Raw genomic sequence first — 13672 nt, 5'->3', positions numbered from 1 at the left:
CAGCCCAACCTTAACAGGGCATGTGCTCTTCTGGGACTGATCAGGAAACATAGGGACACTATAAACTTCCAGTTTATTTGAGATATATGCTATAACTTCTCTGGACCTACCTTCTTACTGAAAGGATGTTTGTTCATTATTAGAGAATGTATAATATTTCTGCCACCTAGTGTCCAGCTTGTGGAATGCTCAAGCTTTTGGTTTTGAGTTACAAGTTATTTGTTGTTTTCTCTTTAAGTTCTTCTAAACACGATTAGTGGTGTGGTATAAACTTCACTTATAGACTTAGGTAGGCCTCTGATAGTAATAATTTATACTTGGCATGTTCTACTACTTCGAAATCTGGGGAATACCAGGGAATAGCATATGTCTATTTTATATCTCATCATATTTGTATATGGTGTTTTGAAGACAAATAAATAAAAAGCCATGAGAAACTTTGACTAGACATGTTTCTTCAGATTTGTGAATTATACAAATGCTCTTATTTGAACTAGTATTTTCAAGGAGTACCAGTGCTAATAAGTAGACCAGAGTCCTAAATTACTGAATTTATATTCTAATCATGCTACCTATACAAAAAAAAAAGCAAGTCTTTTTTAGCTGTTAAACTCCTGGTATAAAATCAAATGCTTCTGCATGTGTGAATTGTGCCTGCATGCTTCCCTGCTCTGACTGCGGTTGTCACAGCAAACGCTCAGCTAAGAAAGCACAAGAGGCTTCAAACCCACTGTGTCTCTGTAGGATAAAAGAAGTGGCTGTGCCATGCTCTCTGAACAGAGGGGGGCTGTGGTTGGTGTTTAAACCCTAGGACATTGTCCAGTTAATGCTAAAGGTGTGCTGGTGCCTTCTGTTGTCCTGGTCCCTCGTCTTTCTCTTGCCCCGTGCTGCCCGGGAGAGACCTGGCATGCACCACAGCACAGGGGTGATGAAACTTTGCAGTAGGCTTTTTAAGGGCATGACACAACCACAGTTATCTTGGATTGTCCCGGTGGAAAGGCACCAAAACTAATCACTTGCAAAATTGCATCAATAGACTTAAAAATGGTGGCCCTGTCTCTATGGAGATTCTTCTTTATTCTTCTAAAGGCCGTTCAAGAATAATGTAAAGTCCTTCTTCTACAGGCTACCTTTCACAGGATACCCACTTTGGGACTGAAAGCCATAGAAGAGCATAGATCCCCTGTTCTTACACCCAGAGTTCCTACCCATCCTGTACCCAGCTCCAGGGTGGTGGACTGGCACACTGGAAATGATCGGGTGAGGCTGGTGTGTCTGGATGCGTGGCTGCAGAAACCTGCTTTTACCCAGGCACTCTGCAATACAAAATTAGCCCTGTTTTATGTTACATTGTCACAGTCGTATCTGAGCATCTTTGGCTTTTTGTAGCTTAGCTGGGGGCCAGATACCTCATTAATGTAAACTGCCTTCTGGATTACAGCCATGGGAGGAAGGAGATGCTGGTTTGTTTTAGAGCAGTTCCTTTGCCTCTGGAAGATCACAGGTTTCAGAGGGATTTCCGTCTTTTTCTGCCGCAGCTTAACAGAGACTGAGATTTCATATGAACCTCTGAATGTACAGGACCCAACATGCACTGTGTATAAAGGTAGGAGACACTTTGAGTCCTCTCAGTCTTTATGATAAACTCAAGTGAGATTCCAGCTGGTGTTTTCAGTAAAACCATTTTGATGTCCCTGGCTCTGATGGGGAAATTAGTGGCATCTCTAACCTGCTGAAACTCAGCAACTACATCCCTCAGGTCAAAGCTCAAAGCTCCCCCTGAGGTCATCAGGAATTCTGAAAGCTGAACTTGATGCTCCTTCTGGGCAGCAGGAAAACACAGAGATAGGCAGCTACAAAGCTCTCTCTAAACCTTGGCAGCCCTTCCCTGGCCTGCCCGTGGCCCTGCTTCTCTTCTGATGCTGATTTCCTTTGATTTGGGAGTCACATTTTGCAATAGGGTGTTACCATGGGGGTTTGCTGATGCAACACCCGAAAATGGAATAACTGGTATATGAGTACATGCTTGTATTTTTGCCTTATTTCCTGTGCACTTCCCTCTCCGCCACCCTGTGCACACACATGGAGCATGCACATAAAGATGTGAAAAATGAAGTGACTTGTAAGGTTTGTTTGATTTTGTGAGTTTGCTTATGGTGAGACATCCACTGTAGTAAAGACAACAATTGACTAAAGTAAATGCAGAAGAGCAATACAGACCTGCAGAGCGACAGGATGGGGAAATAGACTGAATGCAGGTGGATGTGAAGCAATAACACATAGGGAAAAATAATCCCTGTGTACCCCTTCAAAATACTGGGATTTTTTCCAAGAAAATATCAACTCAATGCTTGTCAAGAAGCAAAAAAGCCAATCATATGTTAGGAATTATGAGGACTAGGAATAAAGACAAGAATATGCTGTAATGTCATGGTATGAATCCCTGGGTCACCTGCTTTTGAGTGTGACTCTGTTCCCCTATCTCAGAAAGGATATAGCAGAACTGGAAAAGGGCAGAACTGAGAAGGGCAGAAAGGATGACTAAAGGTAGGGAATAGTTTCTCTATGAAAGGAAACTGTGGAAGTCCAGTGGATTGGATAGGGAGGGTTTAATAGAGCTCTGCAGAGTTACGTGTGCCATAAAGAATGTGGATATGGAGCAACCACTTACCATCTCTGTCAAGTGAAGAATTAGACACCAACAACTGTGGCTGGCCATAGCCAGGCTCAGAGCAGGAGCTGGTGCCTTGCATAGTGGATGGAGACCTCGGGAGCCCCTCACCCATGGATGCTGTGTGGGTAAAGTGGCTCAAGGGGGGCCTGGGCAAGCCCTTGGAGAGTGTGAGAGCCATTGCAGGTTACTGACTCAGCTAACTAAACTGAGCTGAGGAAATCCCTGAGCCCACTTTGGGCCCGGGCTCCTTCCAGGTGAATGCTGTGTTTGGCTGGAGGGTGGCCCTGCTGGGAGCTTTGCCCCCCTGCTCACCATGGGCGAGCACCGGGCAGCCCCTGCAGGGGCTGAGCACAGCCACAGCAACCGGGACCCTGCACATCGGGGGAACAGCCTGTGCTCTGGGCCAGCTGCTGCTGGTGTTTTCCTCCTTGCTTACCATGAGAAGGATGCAGGAGGTCTCCTGAGAAGAGACCTGGTTTCCTGGCCAGGCAGCTGCAAACATGGGGAGGGAGGATATTGGTATAAAGGGCTGTGTCTGTACTTGGGCTCTCATGCATTACAGCAGAGGAGAATCGAGTTTAAACAAGGTTTCCTGGGTCATTGAAGCTGAACGCTTTCTGATGGAGCCAGCTGTGTCTTACACCTTTCACCTCAAGCTCCCCCAGCAAAATGGTTGGGTTTGTCACGCAGGGCTCAGGGCTGGGAAAAGGACAGGGTGAGGGCAGCTCAGCTCCTAGACGAGCAGGGCATGTGGAAGCGGTGGAGAAGCTGTGGGAATCCGAACCATGCATGTAGCAACATGCCGGAGAGATCACTTGAGATCACAAAGCTACCACTGGATGTGCTTCAGGCACAGCTTTACAGTGTAAAAAGGACCATTGCAGCGTCTCCCTGGCGTGACCTGAGCTCCTGCCTTGCCACAAAACTCACACCGCCTGAGCTAAAGCAGGTTTTGATGTCAATGTCCTTAAATTGTTTGTCTCTGTTTGCAACAGGCTTGTATTGATTTAGGTTAATTTGGTTACCCAAAAAGGGTTGTGCTGATTGCTCTAAATGGATTAAATAGTGATTTTAGTTAAACTGATGGCAGGCTTGTGTGTAGACAGGGCCTGGAGCTTTGTAAGCTAATGACTTGGCAGTAATGCAATTTTTTTTAGGCATCTGAGACCAAGCTGTTGTTTTAAACATAAGACCGTAAATGTTACTATTCTAGTAAATGGTGATAGTTTTCTGTTAACTTGTGCTCCTTCTGAATCCTGGCAGGTCTCTTTGCCAACTCTCACTGTTCTGACAATAATTTCACAAGTACGTTTACTCCAAATGGATTTTGGATTAAATCCAAGTTCAAAACATGGAAAATTTCCAATTTTTGTCAAGATTTTCCAATTTTTGTTCACCTTCCCAGACTGCTAATTTTTCCACTGTTTTGGTAATGTAAAAAAAATTTGTCTTCATTTTTTGATAAAAATTCAGATAGAAGAAAAATGCAAAGAAACCCAGCTGCTCCCAATAGCAGGGACCTCTCTTCACAAGTGAGCCCTGAGAGGAGCTTGTGGTCCACAAGCAGCCAGTGTTTAATTTTTTCACTCAGAAAAAAACAAGGGGGAGATCGTCATAGAATCATGGAGTGGTTTGTGTTGGAAGGGGCTTTAGCTCTTGGGCATTACAATTTTTGTGTCCAGATCATCTCAGTGGGAAAAAATCACTATGTCTGCATAAAATCTTTCCTGCCTGACTCTGATCCCACAAGTTGAGCTTCTGCCAAGCGAATCTGTCTTCACGGGTCTTTTCTCCACCAAACTGCAAATGCCATTTTGATTCATCTGCTTTCTCTGTTGATATTTTTATCTCAGGTTGGGACTGAAATTTGAAAAGAACGTGACTCCAGACAAAAGACTCGCTGAGCCTTGGTTAGCCTTGATTTGCAAGGATGCCTAGTGAGACACTGAATAAGCCTTAGCTCTGAAAACAACAGTCCAGCAGGTAGACTGTGATCCTTTTCTGTATATGGAACCAGAAAGTTGGTGGTAAGAATGAGAGGAGATGTCATGCCTCAAAGGACAGAGAGAACAGGAGGAAGGAAAATCTCAGGGTTACCAGCTGGACAGCAGTTGGAGACCAAGAATCTGAAATTACCTAGAGAAATGAGTACACAGTAACCTAGCATGTGCTAAAAAAGATTTTGGCAGATATTTATATACCACTAGTGCAGGTTGGATCCTGGACCATTTTCTGCATTCCTGGATTCCAGAAATTGAATGCAAATAACTTAGAACACACGTAGAGGTAGAGCTGTGGGAGAAGGACATGACACAATTCGGATAAATCAGGGGCTAGAGTATTTATGGAGAAGCTGAGTTACCCAGAAGGAGTAACAAACTGATTGTCCAAGACGTAGGCCAAAGAGATCAAGGGAAACAGCACGGTAAAAGCAAGTGCGCTGTGTGTGACTCAACCACAGCAGCTTGCTGGGGGTGGTGGGTCAGGAAGGAGTAGGGAAGGGTGGAAGTGCAGCCACAAGGCAGTCCCACAGCTGTAAAATTGCGGTCTGCTTGTAACCCTATGGCAATTAGCACTGTGGAATCCATCTTCATCTTCAGTGACCACCTCGCCAGAATGACGATTCACCCCTTTTTCTAACCTGCAGCATGTCCCCAGATGTTTGTGCAACCCCTGGGCCTGCAAGTGCATTCATCCCTCTCATACACATCCTCAGTGCCCATGACCAGGGTATAACAGTGTCACAGGAGCATTAATGATTTGTCTTTTTGTGACACTCCACTACACACTTAGAATGCAGATACAGACTGTGGCAAAGCAGGACCCTGGATTCACATGCCTCCTGGACCCCCATTCATTCCCATTCATCACCCAAAATGATGATGGTGATCCAGCCCTGATAAAGTAAACCTCCACCAGAAGCCAGGAGCTTTTCCCTGTCTTGTATGTGGCTCTACAGCCCCATTGAGCAAGGCTCAGTGGCTGATCATTGAGACATCCAAGTCTGGAGGCTTGGGGATAGACATATTTGTCAAAAAAAAATTACAGGATCATCTTCTTGCCTTGAATGCCTGAAATGTAGGTGAACAAATCTTAATCAAACTGACCAAAACATTTGCACAGAGTGGATGGGACAGCTAGACTGGGAATAAGGCCATTTATCCCCTCCTCCCATTTGCCATCTGCTGGTGTCTGAGAGCTCCAGAAGACAGCTTCAAAGCTATTCCAGGCTCACAGCAGTAAAAGCTGCCCATGAGGGATGGATGCCCAGCCCTGGAACACAGCCCTCCCTGGTCTATGAGTCGTAAAATAAACTCTCAGATCAGAACGTCTGGCTTTGCTACAAAAGACTACAAAGCTCACAATTAGTAAAAGAATATCCTACAAAATCCTTCTTCATACTTTCCTGAGCCTCTTCTATGAAACAATTAGTGGATGCTCTTGTTTTGAACTCTGTGACTCACTCCTGTAATTCAGTTGTGGCCTGTGATCACTCAGTCGTTTAATGCATTGCGGGGAAACAGGCAATTGTGAGAATTTCCTCTCTCCTTCCCTCAGCCTCTCGTGGCAGCTCTGCGGCACATTAGACCACAGTGCCATGCAGCCACAGCCTGGATGCTTGCATCCCAGATGAGCAGGCTCACCCTTCAGGAATGCTTCTGCAGGGTATCAAGCAGTGATCAGGAAGGTTTCTCAAAGAAAAAATGCATCTCACTATGTTTTGCAGTACTTAATAATCCAGCTGCAAGGAGTCCTTTTCCAGTCCTTTTACCAATGGTTTAAATAGTTAAGTTGTGGCTTGGTTCTACCAGAGTTTTATTTCTAATTTGGTATCTTCACAGTGTGTGCATTTTGTAAAAACTCCATAAAAGATAATAGACACTATTAGAGTAATTACACTGGCTAATGTCTCCCACATTCTTTTCTATTAACTGTATTTAACTTTGCCAGTCAGCAGTATATTTACTGTTATGAACTAGTAAGTGACCTTTAATCATTGGATTTGTATAACATACCTATTTGTGTAACTTTCCAAGTACATGGTAAGTATGAAAGACATTTAACAATTAAACCAAAAGTGTTTGCAGAGATTCCCAGTGCAAGCTGAATGTGTCTGGAGGCTTCTCTGTGCTTACCTTGCCTTGATCATGCTGTGATAATTTTGGCAGCAGAGCAAGGAAAAAGCCCTGAATAATTTGCCAACTATTTCACATCTAAAAGAGAATTGAAAACAGAAAACTGAAAAATTCCTCCTGCTGGTACCACACACCAGAAGTCCTGCCCTGTGTCTGCTGAACAGTGCTGTACGTTTGCCATGAGGAAAAGACAATTTCATTCTCTGGCTGCTGATGACCAAGTGCTAAATTTTTGCTGTTACCAGGAATGGCAGAAGGGGCCATTGCAGGAGTGGCCCTGACAGAGCAAACTGCAGTGTCCTTCATGCCAGGCTCCCTTCAGGCCCCGGGGGTGGCTGAGCCAGTGACTCCAGTAGCTGCAGGCAGCTGCTGGTCCTCTGCCAGAGCATGGGGATGAGGGCTTCTCCATGCTCTGGCTTCTCACTTGTCCTCTGCTTGATCTCTCAGACACTTTTCCCCCCCTTAGTCCCTTCATTATTTCCCGTTTCCCAGTTGCTTTCCCTCCTACCACTCATGTTCATTCCTTTCCATTTCTTCCCCTTGTCCTCTTTTAGCTTCCCTATTTCTCTTGCTTTTCCCTCTTTCTGCCAAACCATATGCACCACTTTCTCTCTTTCTGGTTGTTTTCCCAAGAGCTGAATCACAGCAGTTCTGTTTGCATGGCCATTTATGTAGCCCAGAGTTGTCTCCCACAGTTTGGGGTTCTTCACACTTTGGGTGATCTTCCTTGGTTCCCTCTGCAGTCAATTGGGAGAGATGAGAGCCTCCAGAAGATGAGTCAGTTTTTAAGGCTGTTGTAAGACCTTGTGAAAACTGATCTCCTGCCATGATCTACCAGTAAGACAGACAAATATCCTAACTTATGAGCTTTGAACTGGGGACCCAAAGTTATTTAGTACAAGTCCTGCTTTTGCAGTGTTTTGGCATATGTCCGATGGATGGGGAGCAGAGATCAGAGTATCTTCCCTCGGACCAACACTGTCCTCCCGGGTGCCAGACTTCTGCCCGCACCCTGACAGTCAGCACAAATTGCACCTGAGCACAGCAGCTGACAGAGCCTTGCAACAGCCTTCCCCTGGCCCAAAGTCCTATCTGCTACAGACAAAGCATTTGGTCTGACTTCAAAAAGCCAAGCGAGCATTTTTGCTCCTGTTCCTTTTTTCACTCTAAAATAAGTATTGCACAAGGAGTAAGGGAATGAAAGTGAAAAGGGAAACAAAACTTTCAGTCTCACTCAGCCATTTAAAAGCAGGCATGCACATAGTTTCCACGGCTTTCATTTCACTGGGAGAAGGTTTCCCAGGGGCTAACTTCAACATTTTGAATGGACCCATGTTTAGCTGTTTCTTTAGCAAATCACACAGCAACCATGAACTGCAACTGTAGCCTTATCTCCATCCAGACACTTGTTCCCATAGAGATTTTTCCAGTTCTCTGTGGTCAGACCAAGAAAATATAGGTCACATTAAAACAACCCTCCCAGAGTTTCTTCATAGGCACACCCTATTGCATACTGAGTTTGCTGACAAGCTGTTACGTGATAAAGGTCTGTTTTCTCTGTAGAAATCTGGTCCTATGATCTGCTTGTGAGATTCTGTTCCTGGTTTTCCTAGGATTTCACCTCCAGTGCAATCACAGCTTGCTGATCCAGGAATGCAAAAAACTGTGGAAGCCATTTGCTCCCTCTGCTTCCCTGTCCACCTCTGCCCTGCATTCCCTTTCAAACACTGGTGGGCAGAGGAGGGATGACTGCTCTCCCCATGTACATCCTTTGTCCCAGGACATGCTCGGCAGGACATTTTTTCCCACACTTAACCTTTCTCCACAGATCACTGGTGGAGGGAAAACTGGGGTTTACGTCCACCTGCTCTTTGGCCCAGATAGCTCTTGGGAGTATTTTTGATTAATTTTATTACTGAGCGCAGGCCATGACAATACCTTGGCCCTGTGTCTGACCAAGGTGGCTGCTGTGGCAATTGCTCCTACAGCTCACTCTCTGCCCCTCAGCTGCTTCTGTGTGTGTGGCTGACCTGGTGGCTTTGATAATCAAATTTTTATTAGCCTGTTAAGTAAAATGCTGGCATTGAGCCACTGGCAAGTTGTAAAGCTGACCAAATAATTGGAATGATAACTCACTCATATTGAATGTGGTCCACTTAGAGGTGGTGAGTATTTCCTGAATGGAAATGAATCTGTTCTAAGGATTTGGTTTAGATTACTTCACTGCATGGTTTACTTCAGCCCTGTAATTTTATCACTGATACATAACGTAGGTTCATAAATAGAGCAATAGAGCCTTGGCTGTGCTTGGAGATAGTGCTGAGCACTAATGTAAATTATAAATGTAGAGTTAGAAAATGTAACAAGCCCAGCTGGCAAACTTCCATGTATTATCTCACAATAATTGTTTCCAGCCAGCAGAGATTTTTTGTACAGCATAAGACAGGTTATTTATATTATATATTTAGCCTAAAACTGTAATAACATCCTCTGGCAAAGGTATTATCTGATGGTGTCTGAAATGGAACCAGCTTTCCTCTTTCCAGGCATTAATAAATGAAAAATTTTGTGTCATCTCATGGCATTTCCTGAATTGGAGAATAAAATTAGGAGGATTTTTAATTCATATAGTTTACTTCTTAAAAAGTAAATCTATTTTTGACAACCCGGTTTCCTAGAATTGTCACATGTGGTTTGTATCACCAACCAGAGAAATATTTCCTTTGCCATTCTAATCGGGCAGAAACAACAGTACCACTAGCAGGACTGGCTCCTGACTTAGCATAGTCAGGAAAATACCTGTGAACAGGCAAGGCGTGTGAAGGTCACGGAAGAGAGTATGTTTTTTCCTGTTTCCTTAGAAATGCCTGGATGCCTGTTACGTTGCCCATCTGCACATTCTCAGGCAAACCCTACAGTAGTGAGGATATGAAGCCAATGATTAGGAAGACTAATAAGGGTATGTTTAGAAATCTTAGGGAGAGAGAAATCTTAGTGTTGGGCCATGCTGGCTGCTCAGTGTAGCCGTTCCATCTGCTGGTGAGGGCAAAGAATGAGTGTTGTGGTTTAACCCCAGCTGGCAACTAAGTCCCACACACCTGCTTGCTCACTCTCCCCTGGTGGGATGGGGAGAGAATCAGAAGAGAAGTGAGAAAACTTGTGGCTTGAGATAAGGGCTGTTTAACAGGTGAAGCAAAAGCTGTGCACTCAAGCAAAGCAAACCAAGGACTTCACTGCTGTCCATGTGCAGGCAGGTGTTCAGCCATCCCCAGGACAGCAGGCTCTATCACCCATAACAGTGACCAGGGAAGACAAACGTCATCACTCTGAATGTTCCCCCCTTCCTTCTTCTCCCCGCCCAGTTTTATATGCTGAGCATGATGCCATATGGTATGGGATATCCCTTTGGTCAGCTGGGGGTAGTTGTCTTGACTGTGTCCCCTTCCAACTCCATGTGCACCCCCAGCCTATTCACTGGTGGGGTGGTGTGAGAGGCCTTGACTCTGTATAAGCACTGCTCAGCAATAACTAAAACATCCCTGTGTTATCAACACCACAAATTTGTGTGTTTCCAGCACAAATCCAAAGCAGAGCCCCACACCAGCTACCATGAAGAAAATTAACTTTATCCCAGCCAAAGCCAGCACAAACAGAAAGCAGGAGGATGGTACTCAGGACTTCTGAAGATATCTCAGGTGTTTTCCAGTCCATTGGGTAACTTGGGAAGATGTCATGAATATTAAGAAATCAGTTGGTCTGATTTCTTTCCAGCTCCCTCCCCAGTCTCAGGTCTTGGCCAAAGAATTCTCTGCCAGTGTTTGGGTTAGGTTACAATCAGGTTCTGGCACAACCCCAGAAGGTCAGGCTGTGCTACTGACAGACTCCTTCTCAGTAAGGGCTAGCCTCAGGGAACTCCAGGCAGGTCAGCTTAACTTCTGCCCTGGGAAAAGTCACTAAAAATAATGTAATTGCTCGTAAAGAACCAATCAGTTGTAAACTGAAGATGCTGATGTAGTAAGTGTGGAAGACACTAATGAAAACAAGCCTTGTCAGACCTGATGCTTGGTATTTATTGTTGATGAGAGCTCAAGGTTGATGAATATGGGCCATCATAAATGCAAAAGTTTTCTGTCAGTTATTTGAGCAAGTATCACACAAAAGCCTGATTTTTTTAAAAAAAGAAAAGGTGGAACTGTGTAACATCAAAATATTCAATGGTATGAGACCTGGTGGATTGAAAAGATAGAGCTGTCCAAGAAGAACTGTTAAGGGATGGGAAATACTATAGTGAAGTCTGCACAGAGCAGTATAAGAAAGTCTGCACAGAGCAGTATAAGACTTATTGCTGTTCAAGATCTGAGTGAGCATAACATTTCTGCTAAGAAATTGTACAGTGTGAACGCTGGCTGTGTAGGAATAATGACAAAAAGATGAGTCAACTAGAGCGGCCAGGACTGCTCAGTAGAGAGCCCATCCAGCCAAGTGATGTCTTAGTGCAGTCCCACGGTATATTGCTAAATTAACTATCTAAAAAGGGGGGAATAGAGGCTGTACTTACAGGAGGTGAGTTTCAGGGAGTAAGTAGTGACTGAAATACTTTGCAAAGGTCAGAACAGAGAAGCAACTCAGTAGTAGATCCCAGTGTGATGGGAAAAAAGGTGCAGACCATCTTTGGATATAGGATTGGTGAGAAGTGGGAAGTGATCAAAAGCCCCACATGAAACCTTTGCTGCAATACACATCCCACTGGAGTGTACCCACTCAAAAAGAACACCAAAGGATTTTCTGCTGGCACATCAAAGAATCACTGAAATAATTCAAGAACTGGAAGAAAAGAGGCCTTTCATCAGCTGTGGTAGAGTTCACCTTATTTCGTTTATTCAAAGGAAGAAGATATCAGTGTTCATCACCCAGGGTGTAAACGCATTAGGGTAAAACCCCAGGGTGAGATTCAATCACCTGAACACACTCGCAGCATGTTAGATGACAGATGTGTGACTCCTTTTGGGCAGGGGGAAAGCTGAGATAAACTCTCTAAGCCCTGCTCAATCCCACATACGAGAGTCTGCTGGGTGCACACTCTGCACTAAGCCCTTCAGTCTTCCCATGTCAGCATGCTCTCCCAGCTGCTCTGGAAGCTCTGCAGGTAACAGAAGAGTTGTTTTAACAGAGCAGCAAAAACCCCATCAATTACTGTTAACAGTCACATGCAATCAGATAATAGACTGCAGTTCCTGATACAAACTCTCAGCACAGACATATATGGACCAACTTAAATTTGAAGCCAGACTCCATCCTCCAGCTGGAGACCCAATGCACTGGGCTTTCAATCCCCAGATGCCAATCCTGCTCTAGCACTCTTTGGATTTCTGGCATGCAGGGAACATGGTTTCCATACTTTCACTTCTAATATCGTATATTTCTGCTTAAGATATCATTTAAATGATCCTATGTTTATAAGGTATATGGGCATGAAAATGGGAAAAATAAAGGCAGCAGGAACTCATTGCAAAAGCTGATGTGCCTGAATGCTCTTTGTGGCCGTGTACACCAGCAGCTCTGAGAGCCTCCACACAGCCCAGGGCAGTCCCTTCTCAGCACCCACCACTCCTTCAGGCACGGCAGCCAAGGTGATCGGCTGTGGGCAAGTCACAGCATCATTCCTCAGCCATTTCACCTGCATCACAGCACCAGCAGGTCATTTGATAGCACTGACTGCAGTCAGGCAGGGAGTGATAGGAGAGTAGAAAAGTCAGCAAGAGCAGCCATGCCCCAGTGCTGCAGGATGGGATAAGCTATTGCCACAGCTCTGTGAAGGTGAGAGTGTTTTTGAGGGATTCTGTGCCAGAGTCACTGTGACTGCCAAGACACCAGGCCTTCCCTTCTATGGGATCCACTCAATCCACATAGGAAAATGGATGTATACAATGAACATCTTATGGGTGTAAGATGACATGTTAAAGGAGTAAGGTCTATTTAAATGAACGTAACAGCCAAATAATGACAAGTTCAAATCCAGATACACATGTGCTGTGAGAAAAACCCACCATAATAATGACAGTTCAATAGAAAATAATGTCATATCCAGATGTAAAAAAATGAACGTGGGAATGTTTGTTTACTCAGTGACTGTACTGTAATGTTTAAATCCCAGTTTGTGTCAAGCAGTAGATACTGAAGAGTGTGAGAAAAAGATATGAGGAAACTTCGGATTTGGGGGGATTAATTCAGTAAAAAGTACAGTTGATGAGAAATACATGCTTATTCTGCTTTCTAAACCACCAGTGTTCCTGCTTCTGTTTCTCACAGATTTGTTCTTAATTGATCTGCTGACTTCGAATTATGGCTAGTTTGCACTACTGTGACTACAGTCCATTTTTAAAGCCTGGAGAACAGCAACATAAATCCTCAGCTAGTGATCAGGTATGTCTAGGGAATCTAATTCTTTTCTTGGACTAACTTAAGTTTATGGGAAGTCATTCAATCAAAATAAACATCTAAAGGCTTAACTTTTTTGAACTGTATGTCCCCTGGATTAGGACTTTGAACTTGATTCTTAAGCCTATAAATATTTTTAATTGAGTGACAGTCTTGTTTTGAAGTCTACCCTGACACCGGTTGAGTCACTGTCTTTGGAACAGGATCAGAAAACGATGCCAGTAAAGTCACACAGCTGCTCTGTTACAGTTTTAGATGAACAATGAAAAAGGTGATTCTGGAAAGTTAAATGTATTCACCTGTAACAACAGCCATATTAAAGTGTCACCTTTTTCTTTCAGATTTACATTAGTTTGTTTTAAAAAGTTGTGGGTTTGTTGTTGTTTTTTTTTTAAACAAAATCCTGGCTTAACTGAAGTCTCTT

At 44.1% G+C, this 13672-nt stretch overlaps 1 long non-coding RNA gene across 1 annotated transcript; it reads left to right on the top strand.

The window, feature by feature from the left end:
* Positions 1-1135: 1135 nt before the first annotated feature.
* On the top strand, positions 1136-13387 carry LOC116784479. Its single transcript, XR_004356085.1, has 4 exons — positions 1136-1260; positions 1442-1606; positions 4528-4657; positions 13120-13387. It is a non-coding gene; the product is annotated as an uncharacterized LOC116784479 (long non-coding RNA).
* The last annotated feature ends 285 nt before the right edge of the window (positions 13388-13672 follow it).

This window comes from Chiroxiphia lanceolata, chromosome 3 (assembly GCF_009829145.1).
Source record: "Chiroxiphia lanceolata isolate bChiLan1 chromosome 3, bChiLan1.pri, whole genome shotgun sequence".
NCBI classification, from domain to species: domain Eukaryota; kingdom Metazoa; phylum Chordata; class Aves; order Passeriformes; family Pipridae; genus Chiroxiphia; species Chiroxiphia lanceolata.
The sequence above is the reverse complement of the archived record's forward strand: the minus strand, read 5'-3'. Positions and strand labels throughout refer to the sequence as shown.